Source organism: Pseudophryne corroboree, chromosome 5, assembly GCF_028390025.1.
Source record: "Pseudophryne corroboree isolate aPseCor3 chromosome 5, aPseCor3.hap2, whole genome shotgun sequence".
Lineage (NCBI taxonomy): Eukaryota > Metazoa > Chordata > Amphibia > Anura > Myobatrachidae > Pseudophryne > Pseudophryne corroboree.
Window position 1 is genome coordinate 648,758,779 of NC_086448.1, and position 20,832 is coordinate 648,779,610.

Here is a 20,832-nt window from a genome sequence, read left to right on the forward strand (position 1 = left end):
TTCTGGGTAAAATGGTGGCTTCCTACGAAGCAATCCCATTCGGCAGATTCCACGCAAGAACTTTCCAGTGGGACCTGCTGGACAAATGGTCCGGGTCGCATCTTCAGATGCATCAGCGGATAACCCTGTCACCAAGGACAAGGGTGTCCCTCCTGTGGTGGTTGCAGAGTGCTCATCTTCTAGAGGGCCGCAGATTCGGCATTCAGGACTGGGTCCTGGTGACCACGGATGCCAGCCTGCGAGGCTGGGGAGCAGTCACACAGGGAAGGAATTTCCAGGGCTTATGGTCAAGCCTGGAGACATCACTTCACATAAATATCCTGAAGCTAAGGGCCATTTACAATGCTCTAAGCTTAGCAAGACCTCTGCTTCAAGGTCAGCCGGTGTTGATCCAGTCGGACAACATCACGGCAGTCACCCACGTAAACAGACAGGGTGGCACAAGAAGCAGGAGGGCAATGGCAGAAGCTGCAAGGATTCTTCGCTGGGCGGAAAATCATGTGATAGCACTGTCAGCAGTATACACCCGGGAGAGTGGAGACTTCACCCAGAAGTCTTCCACATGATTATAAACCGTTGGGAAAAACTCGACAGGTATTGCGCCAGGTCAAGGGACCCTCAGGCAATAGCTGTAGACGCTCTGGTAACACCGTGGGTGTACCAGTCAGTGTATGTGTTCCCTCCTCTGCCTCTCATACCCAAGGTACTGAGATTGATAAGATGGAGAGGAGTAAGCACTATATTCGTGGCTCCGGATTGGCCAAGAAGGACTTGGTAACCGGAACTTCAAGAGATGCTCACGGAGGATCCGTGGCCTCTACCTCTAAGAAGGGACCTGCTCCAGCAAGGACCCTGTCTGTTCCAAGACTTACCGCGGCTGCGTTTGACGGCATGGCGGTTGAACGCCGGATCCTGAAAGAAAAAAGGCATTCCGGATGAAGTCATCCCTATCCTGATCAAAGCCAGGAAGGATGTAACCGCAAAACATTATCACCGCATTTGGCGAAAATATGTTGCGTGGTGCGAGGCCAGTAAGGCCCGACGGAGGAAATTCAACTGGGTCGATTCCTACATTTCCTGCAAACAGGAGTGTCTATGGGCCTGAAATTGGGGTCCATTAAGGTTCAAATTTCGGCCCTGTCAATTTTCTTCCAAAAAGAACTAGCTTCAGTCCCTGAAGTTCAGACGTTTGTAAAAGGGGTACTGCATATACAGCCTCCTTTTGTGCCTCCAGTGGCACTTTGGGATCTCAATGTAGATTTTGGGTTCCAAAAGTCACATTGGTTTGAACCACTTAAATCTGTGGAGTTAAAATATCTCACATGGAAAGTGGTCATGCTGTTGGCCCTGGCCTGGGCCAGGCGCGTGTCAGAATTGGCGGCTTTATCCTGTAAAAGCCCTTATCTGATTTTCCATTCGGACAGGGCGGAATTGAGGACTCGTCCTCAGTTTCTCCCTAAGGTGGTTTCAGCGTTTCACCTGAACCAACCTATGTGGTGCCTGCGGCTACTAGGGACTTGGAGGACTCCAAGTTGCTAGACGTTGTCAGGGCCCTGAAAATATATGTTTCCAGGACGGCTGGAGTCAGAAAATCTGACTCGCTGTTTATCCTGTATGCACCCAACAAGCTGGGTGCTCCTGCTTCTAAGCAGACTATTGCTCGTTGGATTTGTAGTACAATTCAGCTTGCACATTCTGTGGCAGGCCTGCCACAGCCAAAAATCTGTAAATGCCCACTCCACAAGGAAGGTGGGCTCATCTTGGGCGGCTGCCCGAGGGGTCTCGGCTTTACAACTTTGCCGAGCAGCTACTTGGTCAGGAGCAAATACGTTTGTAAAATTCTACAAAATTGATACCCTGGCTGAGGAGGACCTGGAGTTCTCTCATTTGGTGCTGCAGAGTCATCCGCACTCTCCCGCCCGTTTGGGAGCTTTGGTATAATCCCCATGGTCCTTACGGAGTCCCCAGCATCCACTTAGGACGTTAGAGAAAATAAGAATTTACTTACCGATAATTCTATTTCTCGTAGTCCGTAGTGGATGCTGGGCGCCCATCCCAAGTGCGGATTGTCTGCAATACTGGTACATAGTTATTGTTACCAAAAAATCGGGTTATTGCTGTAGTGAGCCATCTTTTCTAGAGGCTCCTCTGTTATCATGCTGTTAACTGGGTTTAGGTCACGAGTTATACGGTGTGATTGGTGTGGCTGGTATGAGTCTTACCCGGGATTCAAAATCCTTCCTTATTGTGTACGCTCGTCCGGGCACAGTATCCTAACTGAGGCTTGGAGGAGGGTCATAGGGGGAGGAGCCAGTGCACACCAGGTAGTTCTAAAGCTTTACTTTTGTGCCCAGTCTCCTGCGGAGCCGCTATTCCCCATGGTCCTTACGGAGTCCCCAGCATCCACTACGGACTACGAGAAATAGAATTATCGGTAAGTAAATTCTTATTTTCATTACAGATAAATTATGATTGTTACAGTTTAAAAATTTTTAGAAGTTTAAAATAATCAACACTGTATCCCCTTATACAGTGTTGATTATTTTAAACTTCTAAAAATTTTGAGTAATTTGAGTAACTTTTAGCAAGAGCAACTGCTAGCACACGCATGCTGGGGGGAGCCCCACACAGGAGATGGTTGCCCAGCATGCTAAGTGATGCCCAGCACTGCATCGCAATTAGGTCATGATCGCAGCAACTAGGGTCAACCCCTGCATGCGCAGCCTGGCTGCAAAGGCAGACGCACTACCGCCATGTTTTTTCTCGCAGCTGCTGCATGTAATGTCACGCAGCCACCCCGAAAACAGCCCGGACCTGCCTGTTTTTCATCACCATGCCCTCGCAATGCCACGTCGCCACCCCCGACCACTCTGCGAATGCCCCTCGAACGCCTCTGAATGTCAATCAGGCAGAGGCGTTTGCATCACTGCAATGCAACTGCATCTCCCAGGCCGCGCATGCACAGAACTGTCCCTGCGCATGCGCACTGGCCTGAAAATACGATTGCATCACATTAGTTATGCGTGCTGAATAAGGCCCTAAGTCATCTGGGGCTAAGCATGGATATACAGTACTTAAAACCATAACCGTTAGGTTGCCTTGAGGTCCGAGTTTGGGTCCATTATAATTGTTTGGAGGGATGTCCCATGGGTAATGCTCTGTCCCATCATTTTACTTTCAAATAAGGACTATTCCCTACTTTTTTTCACCTAGTCTTCAGGTGTAAACTAAAGCCATGAGCCCCATGTTAACTTAGTGAAAGTTTCTAACTGAATAGCAAAAAGTCGTGGTTGTGACTTTTACCAGAGTATGCAACCTACTTCACAGATAATTGAATTTGGGGGGGTCATTCCGAGTTGATCGCACGTAGCAACTTTTTGCTGCTTGAGCGATCAACTAGACGCCGCCTATGGGGTAGTGTAATTTAGCATAGCAGGGCTGCGAACGCTTGTGCAGCCATGCTATGCTAAAAAAGTTTTGTGCAGAACAAGACTAGCCATGCAGTTACTTACCCTGTGCGATGGATCCAGCGATGAAGGTCCCAGAATTGACGTCAGACAACCGCCCCCCAAACGCTTGGACACGCCTGTGTTCGGATCTCCATACCCGGAAAACGGTGAGTATCCGCCCCAGAACGCCTCCCCGCTGTCACTCTTCTTGCGATCGCGCTAGCGATCACTTTCTTTTTTCTTCCGCTGCGCTTGCGCATTGTGGGCACCGGACATGCGCATTTACAACCCGTTTGCACCGCAGCGATGAACCGCAGCGTGCGAACGGGTCGGAATGACCCCCTTGGTCCTATAGCTCTAGGGCCTAATTCATTTTTGTTCGCTGTGGTCGATGTCCACGCAAGTGAGCGATTATCGGCAGACTGCGTATGTTCTGCGATCGCACTGGGCACGCAACCAGGTGCCGCTGTGATCCTGCTAGAAATTAGGATTTCATGGGGAAAGTGATTGATAGGAAGTGACTGTTTGGAGGTGTTAACGTGGGAGTGGTTGCAAAGCTGTAGGCATGTTATGGGCATTTTCAGGGAGTGTAACTGCCGACAGCTGTGAGCTCACACGTACAAAAACATTGCGCCTGTGTCACTACTGTCGTGTCCAGTCTGCTTAGCTATAGTCCAACTCTAAGACCTGATGTTTTTCGTTTTTCACATGAAAACTGTGATACATCCTGTCCTCTCTTTCCTGCATACAGGCATCTGTGATCGCTGGTGTACAGGTACACTTACCTGCAGAGACAGCTCTTCCGATAAGAGGACTTTCAGGTACATGACCCAGGAGCACTATTGTGCACCCATCAACCTGTGCATGCGTAATCAGCAGGGGACTACTGTGATCTGGATTGAGATCTACTAATTACAAGAATGTTTTTATTTTTACTGAGCACATGTAAAATTATAATGCAAAACGAGAAAAGTTGTCACAGATGTCATCATAAAAACATGGAACCCATGGAACCATTTGGGTGTCATAGTAATTCAGATATTTGAATTGCTAATAACAAGAAAAATTTGCAATACAGACATGAAATAACACAAATAATTACAAGAATGCTTTTGCTTATCAGCTGTATAAAGAGGACTGATCTGTTCTACAGCTTGTAGAGCAACAGTGCATTTATTTTAACAGTTGATTAATTTAATATTGTGTTATGTTTATATTAATAAATTGTACCACAAAGAACTTCTTTTCTCATACATAAATCAGTCTACCGAGTGCCTTTTTGAGTTGTTTTTTTCTGCTTCAATAAGAATGTTACCAGATGATGGATGATGGTGTGTTAACAAGAAAAAGGAGATTTTGTAGTTACATGTTCATTCATCTCCCCAGAGTTGTTTATTGCACCGTTAATTATATTGAAAGTATTTGCATTAAGAAGAAAGGGGCAAATAGGGGATTATCAAGACAGAAACAAATTATATCAGAGACAGTATAATCATTGATATCCCACTGGATCTCTCTCCTCTTTTCCACTGACCTGAAAATCCCTGGTTATTGCGCAGCAACCTGGGATTTAGGTTGGTGGAAAAGGGACAACCCAGGTCCAGTCTCCCCGAAAATCCTTCCCGAGTACCAAGCAGGGTTTTACCCAGGAAGGTCCTGGGTGAGCTGCAGTGTAAATGGGTAACCCGGGTTGTCCGACCCAGGACTGCTTACAGGATGGAGAGAGCTGCTCTCCCGCCATAAGGAGATGTTGTCTCCAAGCACCGGCGCCCGTGTGCAGTAGGAGTGTCACTGATCTGACAATAACCCAGATCAGCGCCACTGTGAAAATGGGGCTGTCCCTGGTCTGACCCAGTTTGCACCCGAGACTTAACTGGAAAAGTGGTATTAGCAACAGTGCTAAATGTACTATTCTTTCAGAGCGCTACAGAGCATTGTTACTACAGATGAGCGGGTTCGGTTCACCAAGAACCGAACCCCCCCGGACTTCACGTGGTTTACATGGGTCCGAGGCAGCCTCGGTTCTTCCCGCCTTACTCGCAAAACCCGAACGGGGGAAAACTTCATTATCCCGCTGTCGGATTCTCGCGAGATTTGGACTCCAGATAAGCGATTGAGCGTAGAGGACGTGGCTACGTTCTCTGCCTGTAAAGCCCATTATCAGCTAATATCAGCTCAATATCTGTGCTCAGTACCAGTGCTGCATTGTGGTGACCAGTATATAATACTGCAGTACAATAGTCCATTGCTGTATCTTGCTGCTCTGTGTCAGTTCTAGTATCCTCCTCAACAGTGCTCAATATCTGTGCTCAGTATCAATGCTGCATTGTGGTGACCAGTATATAATACTGCAGTACAATAGTCCATTGCTGTATCTTGCTGCTCCGTGTCAGTTCTAGTATCCTCCTCAACAGTGCTCAATATCTGTGCTCAGTATCAATGCTGCATTGTGGTGACCAGTATATAATACTGCAGTACAATAGTCCATTGCTGTATCTTGCTGCTCCGTGTCAGTTCTAGTATCCTCCTCAACAGTGCTCAATATCTGTGCTCAGTATCAATGCTGCATTGTGGTGACCAGTATATAATACTGCAGTACAATAGTCCATTGCTGTATCTTGCTGCTCCGTGTCAGTTCTAGTATCCTCCTCAACAGTGCTCAATATCTGTGCTCAGTATCAGTGCTGCATTGTGGTGACCAGTATATAATACTACAGTACAATAGTCCAGTGCTGATCTCGCTGCCCAGTGTCAGTTCTAGTATCCTCATCAGTGCTCAGTATCACTACTCATTGTCTTGTGCTGCATTGTGGTGACTAAAAGTCCAGTGTCTTGTGCTGCATCTTGCTGCTGTAGGGTGCTGTGGTAGTGTCCTGTCACTGTGCATAGGTCATCATCATTCCAGTCACAGTGGTATCTGGTATCTATCTAGTGGTATCTGATTTCAGACATTACTGCCATCTAATTTCAGATATATTACTGGCATATAATTCCACACATTAAAAAATGGAGAACAAAAATTTGGAGGGTAAAATAGGGAAAGATCAAGATTCACATCCACCTAGTGCTGAAGCTGCTGCCACTAGTCATGGCAGAGATGATGAAATGCCATCAACGTCGTCTGACAAGGCCGATGCCCAATGTCATAGTAGAGAGCATGTAAAATCCAAAAAACAAAAGTTCAGTAAAATGACCCAAAAATCTAAATTAAAAGTGTCTGAGGAGAAGCGTAAACTTGCCAAATTGCCATTTACGACACGGAGTGGCAAGGAACAGCTGAGGCCCTGGCCTATGTTCATGGCTAGTGGTACAGCTTCACATGAGGATGGAAGCACTCATCCTCCCGCTAGAAAAATGAAAAGAGTTAAGCTGGCAAAAGCACAGCAATCACAAATCCCCAAGGAGAGTCCAATTGTGTCGGTTGCGATGCCTGACCTTCCCAACACTGGACGGGAAGAGGTGGCTCCTTCCACCATTTGCACGCCCCCTGCAAGTGCTGGAAGGGGCACCCACAGTCCAGTTCCTGATAGTTAAATTGAAGATGTCACTGTTGAAATACACCAGGATGAGGATATGGGTGTTGCTGGCGCTGAGGAGGAAATTGACAAGGAGGATTCTGATGGTGAGGTGGTTTGTTTAAGTCAGGCACCCGGGGAGACACCTGTTGTCCGTGGGATGAATGACATGCCTGGTCAAAATAAAAATAAAAATCACCTCTTCGGTGTGGAATTATTTCAACAGAAATGCGGACAACTGGTGTCAAGCCGTGTGTTGCCTTTGTCAAGCTGTAATAAGTAGGGGTAAGGACGTTAATCACCTAGGAACATCCTCCCTTATACGTCACCTAGAGCGCATTCATCAGAAGTCATTGACAAGTTCAAAAACTTTGGGTGACAGTGGAAGCAGTCCACTGACAACTAAATCCCTTCTTCCTCTTGTACCCAAGCTCCTGCAAGCCACCCCACCAACTCCTTCAGTGTCAATTTCCTCCTTAGACAGGAACGCCAATAGTCCTGCAGGCCATGTCACTGGATAGTATGACGAGTCCTCTCCTAACTGGGATTCCTCCGATGGATCCTTGAGTGTAACGCCTACTGCTGCTGGCGCTGCTGTTGTTGCTGCTGGGAGTCGATCGTCATCCCAGAGGGGAAGTTGGAAGACCACTTGTACTTCTTCCAGTAAGCAATTGACTGTCCAACAGTCCTTTGCGAGGAAGATGAAATATCACAGTAGTCATCCTGTTGCAAAGCGGATAACTCAGGCCTTGACAACTATGTTGGTGTTAGACGTGCATCCGGTATCCGCCGTTAGTTCACAGGGACTTAGAGAACTGCTTGAGGTAGTGTGTCCCCGTTACCAAATACCATCTAGGTTCCACTTCTCTAGGCAGGCAATACCGAGAATGTACACAGAAATCAGAAAAAGAGTCACCAGTTCCTAAAAAATGCAGTTGTACCCACTGTCCACTTAACCACGGACATGTGGACAAGTGGAGCAGGGCAGACTAAGGACTATATGACTGTGACAGCCCATTGGGTAGATGTATTGCCTCCCACAGCAACAACAGTAGCGGCGGCACCAGTAGCAGCATCTCGCAAACGCCAACTCGTTCCAAGGCAGGCTATGCTTTGTATCACCGCTTTCCATAAGAGGCACACAGCTGACAACCTCTTACGGAAACTGAGGAACATCATCGCAGATTGGCTTACCCCAATTGGACTCTCCTGGGGATTTGTGACATCGGACAACGCCACCAATATTGTGCATGCATTACATGTGGGCAAATTCCAGCTCGTCCCATGTTTTGCACATACAATGAATTTGGTGGTGCAGAATTTTTTTTAAAAACGACAGGGGTGTGCAAGAGATGCTGTCAGTTGCCCGAAGAATTGCGGGCCACTTTCAGCATTCAGCCACTGCATGCCGAAGACTGGAGCACCAGCAAACACTCCTGAACATGCCCCGCCATCAGCTGAAGCAAGAGGTGGTAACGAGGTGGAATTCAACCCTCTATATGCTTTAGAGGATGGAGGAGCAGCAAAAGGCCATTCAAACCTATACATCTGTCTATGATATAGGCAAAGGAGGGGGAATGCACCTGACTCAAGCGCAGTGGAGAATGATTTCAACGTTGTGCAAGGTTCTCCATCCCTTTGACCTTGCCGCACGTGAAGTCAGTTCAGACACAGCCAGCCTGAGTCAGGTCATTCCCCTCATCAGGCTTTTACAGAAGCAGCTGGAAAGATTGAAGGAGGAGCTAAAACGGAGCGATTCCGCTAGGCATGTGGGACTTGTGGATGGAGCCCTTCATTCGCTTAACCAGGATTCACGGGTGGTCAATCTGTTGAAATCAGAGCACTACATTTTTGCCACCGTGCACGATCCTAGGTTTAAAGCCTACGTTGTATCTCTCTTTCCGGCAGACACAAGTCTGCAGATGTTCAAAGACCTGCTGGTGAGACAATTGTCAAGTCAAGCGGAACGTGACCCGCCAACAGCTCCTCCTTCACATTCTCCCGCCACTGGAGCTGCCAGGAAAAGGATAAAATGTCCAAACCACCCGCTGGCGGTGATGCAGGGCAGTCAGAAGCGATAGCTGACATCTGGTCCGGACTGAAGGACATGATGTCTACTGTCACTGCATATGATTCTGTCACCATTGAAAGAATGGTGGAGGATTATATGAGTGACAGCATCCAAGTAGGCACGTCAGACAGTCCATACGTATACTGGCAGGAAAAAGAGGCAATTTGGAGGCCCTTGCACAAACTGGCTTTATTTTACCTAAGCTGCCCCCCCCCCCCCCTCCAGTGTGTACTCCGAAAGAGTGTTTAGTGCAGCCGGTAACCTTGTCAGCGATCGGCGTAGGAGGTTACTTCCAGAAAATGTGGAGACGATGATGTTCATAAAAATTAATTATAATCAATTTCTCCATGGAGACATTTACCGCAGTTGCCTCCATAAAGTACACAGGGACCTGAGATGGTGGATTCCAGTGGGGACGAATTAATAATCTGTGAGGAGGGGGATGTACACAGTGAAAGGGGTGATGAATCGGACGATGATGATGAGGTGGACATCTTGCCTCTGTAGAGCCAGTTTGTGCAAGGAGAGATTGATTGCTTCTTTTTTGGTGGGGGCCCAAACCAACCAGTCATTTCAGTCACAGTCGTGTGGCAGACCCTGTCGCTGAAATGATGGGTTTGTTAAAGTGTGCATGTCCTGTTTATACAACATAAGGGTGGGTGGGAGGGCCCAAGGAGAATTCCATCTTGCACCTCTTTTTTATTTTATTTATCTTTGCATCATGTGCTGTTTGGGGACTACTGCAGTGCCACTCCTAGATGGGCCAGGTGTTTGTGCCGCCCACTTGGGTCGCTTAGCTTAGTCATCCAGCGACCTCGGTGCAAATTTTAGGACTAAAAATAATATTGGCCCTCATTCCGAGTTGATCGCTTGCTGCCGTTTTTCGCAGCGATCAAGTGAAAAAGCGGCAATTCTGGGCATGCGCATGGTACGCAGCGCGCATGCGCTAAGTACTTTCACACAAAACTTTGTAGTTTTACCCAAGCTCGAGCGATGTTTTTCAGTCGCTCGAGTGTTTGTAGTATGATTGACAGGAAGTGGGTGTTTCTGGGCAGCTAAAAAAAACGCACGAGTGGCTGGAGAAACAGGGGAGTGGCTGGCCGAACGCAGGGCGTGTTTGTGACGTCAAACCAGGAACTAAACAGACTGCATTCATCGCAAGATAGGAATAGGTCTGGAGCTACTCAGAAATGGCATGACATTTTTCCTGTGCAGTTCTGCTAACCATTCATTCGCACTCCTGCTAAGCTAAGATACACTCCCAGAGGGCGGTGGCTTAGCGTTTGCACTGCAGCTAAAAGCAGCTAGCAAGCGATCAACTTGGAATGAGGGCCATTGTGAGGTGTGAGGTGTTCAAAATAGACTGGAAATGATTGGAAATTATGGTTATTGAGGTTAATAATACTATAGGATCAAAATTACCCCCAAATTCTATGATTTAAGCTGTTTTTTGAGGGGTTTTTGGAAAAAAAAACCACCCGAATCCAAAACACACCCGAATCCGACAAAAATTCTTAAAGGAGGTTTTGCCAAAACGCGTCCGAATCCAAAACACGACCACGGAACCGAATCCAAAACCAAAACACAAAACCCGAAAAATGCCCATTGCACATCTCTAATTGTTACATTAAGAGAATTGCAGCACATTGTATGGTGTAAAGCTATTGATGTATGAGACCTGTCAAGCAAAACAATACAACAACTACAGATGGAGCCACACTCATCTAGTGCAGCTCCATTGCAAACGTGCACCCACGGCGGGACTAGGCGAATGGGGCACGTGCATGTCACGGATGCGCGCACGACCCAGGCACAGCGATAGGGGAGCCTAGCAAGGCAGGCGCACCCAGGTACAGATGGAGTGATGGAGAAATAAAAAAAACCACCAATTTTTTTTTTATTGTAAATCCAAAGAGCATTTACATACAAGTAACCTCTTCTTTATAGAACACCAACAAACCATGCCAATGACTTTTCCAATAATGGGCCTAATTCAGACCTGATCGCTGCTGTGCGTTTTCACACAGCAGCTGATCAGGTCTGAACTGCAGTGCACCGGCGCATGCCAGAAAACCGACGGCTGTCTCTGCCCTGCGATCGCCTCTGCCTGATTGACAGGCAGAGGCGGTCACTGGGCGGGAGGGGGCAGGCTGGCGGCATTTGCCCGCCGTTTAGGGGGTGCGGTCCGGCAACGCAGGCTTGCCCGGACCATTAGAGGGGCAGGCCGCGGCACCTGCGTGACGTCACACGCAGCCGCTGCGACCCTCACAGTGACGAGTAGCTCCTGCCAGCGCGCAGGAGCTGCACTGGCAGGGAGCTACTCCTAAAGTACAAAAGCATCGCCGCTGTGCGATGCTTTTGTACTTGTGCGGGGGGTCGGGCCTGACATGAGGGGCGGACTAGCCCTGTGCTGAGTATATTTAGCACATCTATGATCAGGTCTGAATTAGGCCCAATATCTTAAGCAATTTTTATGTCCTCCTGTACATATTCAGCTACTAGATCAGTAAAGATAAAGGTAAAATACTGGGGGTCAGCACTGATGCGCAGCATCTTTGCACTCATTAAGTCAATAGCAGACAGGCTATGGCCCTAAAAGGCTTCCTTCGAGCATTCATCAAGGAAAGGCTTTAGTGGGTAGGAGGTTTTATTTCTGAAATATATGTGTGATAGATACAGACAGGCAGAAGTGGATTTAAACCACATGGGGCTCTAAGCAAAATACCAATTTAGGGCCCCCCTCCCCCAAACAAGCTATAGCACTTTATTTTCATTCTTGATTTATGTCACTTACATTATTTGCTGATTTTCCGCTTTATATTCTTTTTTTTTTTTTTGCGAAATATTACAAAATACAGTGGACAAACATATTCTTAGTATCCTTTTTTATATGGACTGACTTTATCTTCCGTCAAACACAGAGAGAAAATAATTAAAAATAAACACTGTTTCTAGACTCAACACATACAATAGTATCAAAAACAGATTAAAAGGAGAAAAAAAGAACATAGGAGGGGAAAAAAGGAAAGAGAGAAGGACCTCCATACAAAGTACAAATACCAATGGAGATAAGGGACAGACCTGACGAGTGCCATTTGAGATTAGGACAGGATCTGAGAGGTCCCCATTAATGCGCACACAGGCTGAGGGGTTTGAGTGAAGGGCTCTGATTCTTTGGAGTCCGACAGGACCCAGACCCAAGAGTTCCAGCACATCCATTAGGAAATCCCAATCCACCCTATCAAATGCCTTCTCCGCATCCGTTGAAAGTAGGATAGCTGGGGTTTTCTGATTGGAAGCCACATAAATCAGATCTAGCACCTTTGTGGTGTTGTCCCTAGCCTCACGACCAGAGATAAATGCCACTTGATCCGAGTGAATCAAATTAATTGGCTATTAGTTAGGCAAAAAGCTTAACATCGACATTTAATAGGGAGATGGGACTATAGCTAGTACATTGGGCCGGGTCCTTACCTTCCTTAGGTATATAACTGAAATATGGGCAAGAAGAGATTGGGAGAGGGGGGGGGGGGGGCGGGGGGGAGGGGGGGGAGAGGAAGAAAGGGAAATGGAAAAGGGAATGGCCAACATGTGAGAGCATGCTACACTTGGAAAAAAAAAAATCCCAAATCCTTAACTGGTGACACTTTTGTGTTGTATTAATCAGCAATACAATACTGAAAGATAGTGTGGGGCTATAGTCTAAATGGGGTCAAACAATGTATGAACAGTTATTTATAACATTTATTATAAAAATCCAAATCACAAAAAACTGTATAAACAAACACTCATTAAATGAAAATCTCTAAAACTTTCCCAAAGATAATATAATAAGTCAAGAAAATTTGTAACAAAACACTCTAAAACTGAACGTACTCTCTTTAAAATACTTCTTTCAATATATTACTTTCCTGGTGAGCTGGGGTTACTTTTTAAATAATCAATCTCCCCAGTCCCTTAGAACAGTGTTCAACACTCCAGTCGTATTGATATAAATATTTATGCCAACTTAATCTTTCTTGCTTTTGCAGCCGCAAATGTGTCTATTATTGAATCAAAGTTAATTGTTTTGGCAGTCTCATGCTCAATGGAAAGGATGCTTAAGCAGGATAAGCGGTCTTGTCCAGTGGTTGCTCGGAGATAGTTTTTGATTATTTTTATCTTACTGAAAGTGCACTCACACATAGCAACTGTAACAGGTAAGGTAAGGAATATACGGATGGCAGTAGTGATGTTGTGGAAGGAATCATGGAGTTTGTGTTTATATATATTTTGAAGGAGCTGGAGTGGAGTGAGAAATTGGAGGTTTGGAAATACAACCTTTCCATAACTTTGAAATGCTTCCAATTCACTTAACAGTTCTCCAGGGTCAACATCCTCTTTATACGTCTCACAAAACAGTTGTGCCTTATGTTTCAGCTCTTCTTTTGCCAGTGAAGCAAGAGCAGCTCCATGTAAAAAGGCAAATACCTTGGACCCAGACTGCATACTTGAAAATCTCCAATTCAACTGGCTTAAAATGGCATCCGTGACTTCCAGAATTGACCTTCTCATAGACTTCCTTGCAGAAGGCATTGTGTCATCCTGTTGTTCTGATGAAGATTCATCAAAGTGCATTTTTCTTTTGTAGACTCTTTTCTTTGGGAATGTGGCTGGCACACCAGTTTCGTCACATATTTTCTCTGCCTCAACCAGCCATCCATCAATACTAGTTTGATCACGCATTTCTTGTATAGAAGCTGTCAGTCCATGCAAGTGTGATGAGCATTCATCCAAAGAAATATCCTGCCTTTGAACAACCTTATTTATCCTATCTATGGTCTTCAAAATTTTGTTCCACACCACCATAAGAACAATAAAGTTAACTGATTTTATTTGTTGGGAAAGACCTCTTGTCTCTGATATTGTTTCTGGAGAAAAAGAATTTCTGTTGCCGATTTCCTCACAAGCAGTAATGATGCCGGTGAAATCCTTACAAAGTGCATGTACAGCTTGGGCATGACTAGACCACCTTGTATTGCTCTGAGCTTTAACAGTGATGGATACATGTTCCTTAAGCAGACTCCATCGTTTAGTTGAGGATGAAAAAAACACAACTAGCCTCTGCACTGTACCAAAAAAATCTGATATCATTGGTGAAACATCCGCTGCATGTGTTCCAACCAGGTTCAATGTATGAGCTGAGCAAGGAACAAAAGTAGCTAGGTTATTTATGTTTATGATTCTAGCTTGCACTTCCCTGTAGGCTCCTGTCATGTTGCTGCCATTATCATATCCTTGACCATGACAGTTCATAATATCCAGCCCATCCGTTTCAATTTTATTTAAAATTTCTTCTGCAAGGTCTTCCCCAGTCTTTGCAGTGGTGGCTATGAAATCTATAAAGCTTTCCAGAATTTCACAGGTGCCATCTTCAGTACAGTGAACATACCAAATGATTTGGGACAGTTGGTCAGTGTGGGATATATCCGGAGTACTGTCAAATAGCACTGCATAGTATTTTACTGCTTTGATCTTCTTGAGAATTGTATTTCTCACTTCACTACCAAGTAAGTTGATAAACTCATTTTGTATCTCAGGAGACAAGTAACTAACTTGGTGCTTCTTGTGTTTCTCTAAATGATATTTCACTATTGGCACATGCTTGGATAGCAGCTTCACTAAATTGAGACAGTTACCATCTTCTCTGTGGCCACGCAAAGTTAAACTATTTTCTGCCAAATCCATTATGGCATCGAGGATTACTTTTAGAAACTCTCGCCATTTTTGTGCATCACTTGCAATAGTTTTCTGCAAGTCACTATCAATTCCAGATGTGTTTGTAATCCGAACTCCAACTCCCTCCATTTACATATTGATAATGTCGATTTATATACAGGAACGAAAAGCTATACCTTCTATAGACTCTAAACACACTTTAAACCTTTAGCCACTGCGGCCGCTATACTTGGTACACACGCTACGTACTTTTTAAGCTAATAGCGTACAGAGTCCCGTACGATGTACGGACTCTGTGTAAAAACGCCGCGCTGACGGTACAATGCACCCGCAGCGCGTACACACCCAATGAATATGCTTTAAACCTTATACAGCAATGCAATGCGTTACTAATACACTTTTAAACCATAGCGGGGATAAGAAGACACAACACCGATTTGTAGTTAAATCACTCGGTTCCGACACCACAGCATAATATTGCTGAAAGGGGGTTACAAAATATACAATACAATATAAGACAATATAACAGAATAATGGCTACAGTCAATGGTACATACGTGAGTATATTCGCGTGCGCTTCCCGGTCCGGTCCTCCGTAATCTAATAGATAACGTTGTGAGTCTTGTGTCAGACCAGGCTGCAGCAGGCTTTATTTATACAATTCTTCCAAAAGCAATACAATGGATACTGTAATCCTTTTGTCCATTGGACACAGGAATGCACTTTTACAGTACAGGAGAGGTCATAGGTCGGTTTGAATTGGTGGGTGATGTCTGTTCTAACTGCTCTTGTGGGTGGTCTCCTCTGGATTCCCGCCGCATACATAATGTACAGTAAATACAGTTTATATCTATATTCTGCTTCTGCACATAACTATCCGCAGGAACATGTGATCTTCCTCAAACCAACACCGGAATGTTACCCTTAAAATACCCTACAGCTGGATACCAAACACCACCTTATGACCTTGTTCTGTCCCCTCCTATTCTGTAAAGGTGAATCCCTTTGTTCTGAAACCATTTAAACTGTTGTTATTTTCTGGTGTGGTGCAGGGGGACTATGTGTACATTTTGCACTATTTGGATTAAATATTTAATGTGTTTTGATAGCTCTCCATGCGTTCACAAACTCTACCGTAAATACCAATACCACGCGCTGATGCGCACGACCGCGGGAGCGACCATACGCAAATTGCGAATATGTGCACGCACAGCAGAACAAGTACACGCGCGGGGGCCATCTGTGTGTAGTTCGTACGTGATGTGTGTACTGCAATATTTTTCGACTTTGACAGTCCACCCTTTGGCAGTCACCAATAACTGCCACTATCTAATCATAAACAGAAAAATATCAACACAATATCTACAGAAGTTTTGGATGGTCGAGGGAGAGTGGTAGGTAGGAAATGTATGACCTAGTGTGATAGTAAAAAGCATGTATGTATGATTCCATGTCTGAGGGGCATGTATCATCGTGCCGTATATGTTCTAAATAAGCTTCGAGGTATTGCGAAGTATACATTAAATCCTTCTCATCCCGTATTAAGGGTCTGTAAATGGGCCAACAAACACTACTGAGCTCTTTTCGGCTTCTTGTTCCAACAAATGGAGTGCACATTTAGTTGATGATACATGGAGGGGGAACATATGTGAGTGCTAGTATATGTGGATATCACCTGTTGACTATGTGTGTTGTTAACTGAAGGTTGTAGAGATGAAGATAAGACACGTATCTAAAATACATTCACATAAACATTTACATAAACATTCTTGGGTAGGGCTGATGTCTTTTCCGGATGGGTGTATCTGGGCAGAGGGGGAGACAAAAGAAAAATGGGTGAAAGAAACAGGCCATGGAATTCATTTGCAATCCTTATCATAACACTGTCTCTATGGATGGGTCGTAAATTAAATCTGCTGCTATAACAATGCCCTCGCTCATTAGACTCATCAACTTTGTGCCGTGCTTTCGCCGCATCAGAATTCGAACACACCAACATACATCTCAGTGATATTATCTATCAAGTTCGCTAGCGCATGGATATACCTATAATTTATAATTCCTCTGGCAGTACGGGTGATGTCTAATGCGAGAAGGAATTGAATCCCGATGGATTTGTGGATCAAATCAGAGGCTGCGTGCTCTGTCCTATCTATGAGGTGTCTCTTGACGATGTGTTCATAGTGAGTATGAGTATAAGGAGCCTGAGCACTGCGGTGAACATCTCTCATCTTATCATGGGTTATGGTCATGACATCTGGCAGTACTCTCCCAATATAACACAATCCCTCTGAGCTCGGGGCAAGCCACTTGTACGCCTTCCTCCCACATATGAAATAGGCATCATCCGGGAGAACATAGGGGACAGAATATGACATCACCATATTACAAACTTTCCAAGTGAAAGACCCAATCCCTAGTTCTCCCATCTGCTCAGTACAAGTATCGGGCTGGATGATATGAGCACAATACCCTGGCGATACTTTTCCAACCCACATGGTCTTGCTTCCACGAGTATACCTATACCGAAAATACCTTCCACTGTTGGCTATTTGGCGTACAAGTTCAGAGTCTATGGGTATCCTATCAGCTCTGTGTGAAAAGGTCATTGTCTGGTTATTCCACGTCACTTCCCAATTTCCCGGTTTTAGGTAATTGGAAATATTGAAACATGATAAGGATCTATCTACATGATACTGGTGGAGCTTCAAACTAGGGGGCCTAGAAATATTGAATTTCTTGTCCACCGGTCTCCCACCCCGTAATTCGAGTACCTCATCTATTGCTAAAGGGTACGGTACTAATCCTGACTTGCTCTGACCTTGAGGTACTTGTGAGCACACCCAGCATTCTGTCTGGTTTAAGACCTTACCGACTAGTGAGTGGTAATCACTCAATGGATGACGGTCCATGTCGATATTAAGGCTGGACTGACATCTCTGGATGCACCCATCCTCGGCTATGTTCTCACAATTCCTACAAATGCAATTCTCCTCAGACAATAACCCTTCACAGTGCCTCCGAGCTCCCTGACTACCAGAGCGCTTTCTGATACCCGCCTTTGCTCAAGTGATGTGTTGCTCCTGAGATTCTACAAATTCATCCTCGCCATCAGAACCCATTCCAGATCCTTGCTCGACCTCTCTGGGACCCTCACCGTAACAGACTGTCCTGGTCAACAATAGGATTAACAGAAAAACCTGAAACGCAGTCTCTTGGGGTAGATCCATCTTGTTAAGGGAAGAGAAGGAAGACAAGAAGGGGGGGGGGGAGAAAGAGAAGAAGAGAAGGAGGGTGGTGGGAGGTGGAAAAAGAAAAACTGGTGCAACAACCGTCTCTGGTCTTGTTGTTCTCCACGCTCAGGTGCCGTCTCAACAGTCCTGCCTCTCAGCTTTCCCGGAACAAACACTCTAGTGATACGAGGTTCTCTCCACTCTGCTCTTTGTCACGAGTTTTCTCCGGGTCAGCGACCTTCTTACAGTGGGACGAGTGGACCCAAGTCTCTCTTTCGGCAACCTTTAATGCTGTCGTGCTGGTTAGCAAGACTTGCTTGGTACGGTCCTTCCCACTTGTCAATGAGGCAACCTGAGCGTAGAAAATTTCGAATCATTACATAATCCCCAGGTTCAATGTCATGACAATTACTGTTCGGTAGGTCAGGAATCACCAGCTTTAGATTTCTATTTTGATTTCTCAGCTGCTGGCTCATCCCAACCAAATATTTCACAGTCACTTCATTATTGCATTTCAAATAATCCTGGGGGTCTATCATTACATGAGGTTGTCGGCCAAAAAGAATCTCAAAGGGTGTTAGGTTAAGTGGAGACCTGGGAGTGGTTCTGATGCTGTACAATACTAGTGGCAAAGCTTCTGGCCATTACAATCCAGTCTCAGCCATCACTTTGCTCAGCTTGTTCTTAATAGTGCTGTTCATTCTCTCCACCTTCGCACTCGCCTGTGGTCGGTACGGAGTATGCAGCTTGCTATTAAATCCCATCAGTTTGCACATAACCTGAAAGACTTCACCTGTAAAATGGGTACCCCTATCGCTTTCAATTATTCTAGGGATACCATATCTACACACAAATTCCTGCACAATTTTCTTTGCAGTGAACATAGCAGTATTTGTGGCAGCAGGGAACGCTTCTACCCAATTGGAAAATACATCAATACAGACTGACACATATTTTAAATTCCTACAGAGTGGTAACTGTATGAAATCAATTTGTATTACCTCGGTCCGTCTGTCGGAGGGATATGGGATGGCTCTGTTGGTATTGACTTTCCAATATTCTTCCTCAAGCAAGTAAGGCATGTCATTGCTCTCTTACCTGCATGAGAAGAGAATCCTGGCGCACACCAGTAGGCTCTCACTAGCTTGCACATACCCTCTTTGCCTAGGTGAGTCAGACCGTGTGCCGCCTCAGCTAGACCTGGAAGATATGCTCTGGGGGCCACTGGCTTACCGTGTCCATCTGTCCAGAGTCCTGAGGACTCCTGGCCATACCCCTTTGACCTCCAGACCGCCTTTTCCTGTGAGGGACACAAATTTTGCATTTCAATTAATTTTTGTGTGTTGATTATGTTGAATGTCATCAGTGATGTGATGTTCGTTTGTATGGGGGTGCTGGCTGATGATTTAGCAGCTTCGTCTGCCCGGCTGTTACCAAGTGAAATTGGGTCTTGGTTGTAAGTGTGTGCTTTGCACTTGATAACAGCCACTCTGTCTGGTTCTTGTATCGCTGTTAGAAGCATTTTTATGTGGGACGCATGCGCTACAGATGTGCCAGCTGCCGTCATGACATTTCTGAGGCGCCATAGGGCCCCGAAATCATGCACCACTCCAAAGGCATACCTAGAATCTGTGTATATATAAGCTGACTTACCCTTGGCCAATTCACACGCTCTGGTTAGGGCGACCAGCTCAGCAACTTGTGCTGAGTGCGGTGGGCCCAGGGGTTCAGCTTCTATGATACCTCTGTCGTCTACAACTGCATATCCAGTACACAAGTCTTCCGATTCTGTCTGTCTGTGGCAACTACTGTCAGTGTAAAAGGAAAAGTCTACGCCTTCCAGTGGGTTGTCACTGATGTCAGGTCTCGCAGTGAAAGTCTGATTCAGGTATTCCATACAATCATGCGTATCAGTCTCTGCACTAAATCCTCCTTCACCATCATTCTCATCCTCCACCCTTTGTGCCTGTCCAGGCACACTTGCCAAGTAAGTTGCAGGATTTAGTGCGCTGCATCTCTTAATGGTGATGTTTACCAGGGCCATCAGTGATAATTCCCATTTTGTAAACCGTGCTGATGAGACATGTCTGGTTTGGACGGCGTTTAGTAAGGCTGATACTGCATGAGGTGTATGGATGGTCAGGTTGTGTCCTAACACTACGTCTTCGCTTTTACTTACTAGCAAAGCTATCGCTGCAACACTTCGCAAGCATGTGGGGAGAGACCACGCTACTGTGTCCAACTGTGCACTGTAGTAAGCTACCGGCCTGCTGGCATCACCATGTCTCTGGGTTAAGACACCTGCCGTGCACCCTGCACTTTCTGTACCGTATAATTCAAAGGGCTTCCCATAATCTGTCATACCTAATGCAGGTACCTGTGATAGGCACTGTTTGAGTCTCTCAAATGCCAGTTCGGACTCATCTGTGTGCGAGATCCAATCTGGTTTGTTCGAGGAGACCATTTCTTGCAAAGGTAAAGCCAGCATGGAGAACCCTGGGATCCAGTTTCGGCAGTACCCACACATTCCAAGGAAAGTGCGGATCTGTTGCTGGGTTTGTGGCAGAGTCATGTCGCGAATCGTCTGTATTCTATCAGCGGTGAGATGTCTAAGTCCTTGAGTAAAGCAATGTCCCAAATATCTTACCCAGGTCTGGCACAACTGCAACTTATTCTTTGAAACCTTGTGTCCTGTATGGGAAAGGTGAAACAGAAGCTGTTTCGTGTCTTTCAAGGACGATTCGAGTGAATCAGAACACAACAATAAGTCGTCGACATACTGTATTAGCACTGATACGCTCTCAGGTTAAAAGGATTGTAAACAGTCATGCAAAGCCTGGGAGAAA

The 20,832-nt window shown here is 45.6% G+C and overlaps 1 long non-coding RNA gene across 3 annotated transcripts in view; it reads left to right on the forward strand.

Moving 5' to 3' along the window:
• The window catches only part of LOC134928196 (uncharacterized), a 100,491-nt gene extending 95,783 nt beyond the window's left edge, over window positions 1–4,708 (forward strand). For all 3 annotated transcript variants that reach the window (XR_010177850.1, XR_010177851.1, XR_010177852.1), the window contains one exon: window positions 4,201–4,708. This is a non-coding gene — a long non-coding RNA (uncharacterized LOC134928196). The remainder of the gene's footprint in view (window positions 1–4,200) is intronic.
• The last annotated feature ends 16,124 nt before the right edge of the window (window positions 4,709–20,832 follow it).